The 2,546-nt window shown below is 47.4% G+C and overlaps 1 long non-coding RNA gene across 1 annotated transcript; it reads left to right on the forward strand.

Moving 5' to 3' along the window:
- LOC124232849 (uncharacterized) lies at positions 1-1,313 on the forward strand. Its single transcript, XR_006886926.1, has 2 exons — positions 1-40; positions 851-1,313. It is a non-coding gene; the product is annotated as an uncharacterized LOC124232849 (long non-coding RNA).
- The last annotated feature ends 1,233 nt before the right edge of the window (positions 1,314-2,546 follow it).

Genomic DNA, 2,546 nt, shown 5'->3' on the forward strand with positions numbered 1-2,546 from the left:
TCAACACGTACCGGGGCCTGCTGGAGAGCGAGGACTGCAAGTGAGTACCGGGCACCCCTACAAGGCACATGCACGGTTCTACTAAAGGTTGAAAAAGGGACTTTGGAGATCAAGTTCCCGACGCCAATATGTCTGTAAAGCCCAGTGTTTATATTACAGCAGCGAGAACTAGGGTGTATCTGTTGCTATCATTACCTGGCCTAAAGGTATTTTCTGTTCCAAAAGATGGTGGTGAGATTTGACCGTTTTCCCTACTGGTGAGCCTTTGGATGCTGAGGGGTAAATGAAGCTTTGTACCTTCAGGCTTGGCTGTCACAGCAAAAGGGAAAACAAAACTGTAGCAACTATCAAGCAAATTTGAACAGTGCTTTTGGATTTAACCCCACTCCCTTGTGTCTTTGATCCTTGTTGGAATCATCTGAGGCAGGCAGAGTGGGGATCAGTGTAACCATCATACAGATGAGCCTTTGAATATTGATAGGGAAGATGACTCAGGAACTCATAGGGTCCAGCACTTGTCACCCAACACAGTATTTTTATGAACAAATTCTGTGTGGTAGGGATTACCAATCCCGTCTTACAGGTGCGGAGGCTGAGGTGTAAGGGCATGAAGTGACTTCCTTCCCCACGACTCCGGGGTTGTAGAGCGAGGGCTGGGATTCCACCTCAAGGCTTCTTTGCTCTTTTCCATCACTGTCTCTGAGCTTTGTCGAAGGAGTCATCCGAAGCAGGCTTGGCTTCCCAAGATGTCCGAATGGTTTCCACTTGTTCCTGTGTCTCCTTGGGTTGAGCTCCTCTTAATTTTTTATTATCCTTTTCATGCTGACGACTTAATGATTCTGTCTCCCAGGCTGCCCTCCAACCCCTGCGCCACGACCAACGCCGGTGACAGGTCCTGCATCACCAATCCCTGCACCCCTTGTGTCCCACGCCCCCGCTGTGGGCCCTGCAACACCTTTGGGTGCTAGATATCCTGAGGCCAGCAGGAGGGTTGCGTGAAGACAGAAGGGACGTCGATGGACCAGCTCTGCTTCTCTGACAACCATCAGCTGCAGGACCCACCCCAGGCATCACCATAAATGATAGTCTGGAAGGAGAACAAATGCCCAGGGTGTGGCCCGGCTCTGAGCCTAGGCCCGCCTGCTCCTCTTCATTCAGGGCCACTCTCTTGTAGTTATTCTGCGACCTGATGGTCTGACGGGTTTGGGCTGTGAAGGTGTCATATGAGGTGTTTTGTGGTTCTCTCTGCTGCTTTCTTCTAGTTCCATAAATCCCTTTGTAAGTCTTCTAATAAACTTTCCTCTTGCAAAGCAGTGATGATTCTCATTTGTATTCATTCTTTTCAAAGTGTTCCCTCCATGTGTACGTGCTTCTTATAAAGCCACTTGAAAGCCCAGAAGGACTGTGTAGTTCAATGCTCTCCTGAAAGGTCTCCGTCACCATTAATTAACATTCATTGAGTGCAACGAGCCCTAGCATCCACTCAGCCAGCGGGGAACCAGTGGGACCACTAAGGCAAGAGGCCTCATCTGAATATGATGAACATTCATTATGGGGCCTTACTCAGTAAAATACAACAGTTAACATTTCTAGAAAGTTCCACTTTTTTCTTTTCCAAGTGCCTACAAGAAGAGGGACAGGAGTTAACACTTATTGAACGCCAACCAAGAACCAGGAACTGCACGACTAATTTTTTCTCTTACACAGTAAGTGACAACGGCAGGACCGAACCCAGAGCTCACTCTCAGAATGTCAGTTACATGTAAGGTGTGAATATGAGAGACTAAAACTGACTTCAAACAAGCACCCAGAGCTTACACACCCTTCAGAATTGTCACCCGGCGAGAGGGGATGCTATTGGTACCCCAAATATCTCTGTAACCCTCCTTTGGGAAATACTGGAGAACACATAGGGGTAGAAAGCACTATCTTGTATTTGAGTAATAACCAACAGATTTTTGAAGTGTCTCTCTTCCCTTTTGAATATTGTAACGCTAGGTCTAAATTTGGATTTTGAGACGCCCCTCCTGTGAAAGTTCTTTAGAACCAAACTAGGATATTCAGTCTCTGGTCTCTGCCGGGACTAAAAGTGCCAGCTCTGCTGGTACCCACTCCCACAGGTACCCACTGATGTCTGCCAAGGTTAATGGCTCCTATGGCTGTGCAAGGCCACTGTCCCAGTCTTTAGCCAAACTGCTAGTTGTGTCTTCTCTCCTTGAGATGGAGCTGACGCTATCTCCCCCTGCTGTGTCCATGCCCTCTCCAGTGTCTTAAATTCTTGTTCTCTCAAATATATTCAACAAAAAACATTGTTGTTCTCTCACACTCTAGTTCTTTCAATGTTTAGTCCGTTGTTGTTGATGTCGTTGGAGCTCCCTTATCCAGACCTCAGGCAGGAGACCTTGGAAGATAATCGAGTGATACTATGTTATGCTCGGAATGTCCCAAACCCAGTTAGTGCCTTCCAGCCTCTCTTCATTCAGGGCAAGTTCATTCCCAGGAGCCACCTCCATGCCTTGTACAAATACTCTTGTTCAATCTATCCC

The sequence above is a fragment of the Equus quagga genome, unplaced genomic scaffold, assembly GCF_021613505.1.
Source record: "Equus quagga isolate Etosha38 unplaced genomic scaffold, UCLA_HA_Equagga_1.0 130985_RagTag, whole genome shotgun sequence".
Classification (NCBI taxonomy): domain Eukaryota; kingdom Metazoa; phylum Chordata; class Mammalia; order Perissodactyla; family Equidae; genus Equus; species Equus quagga.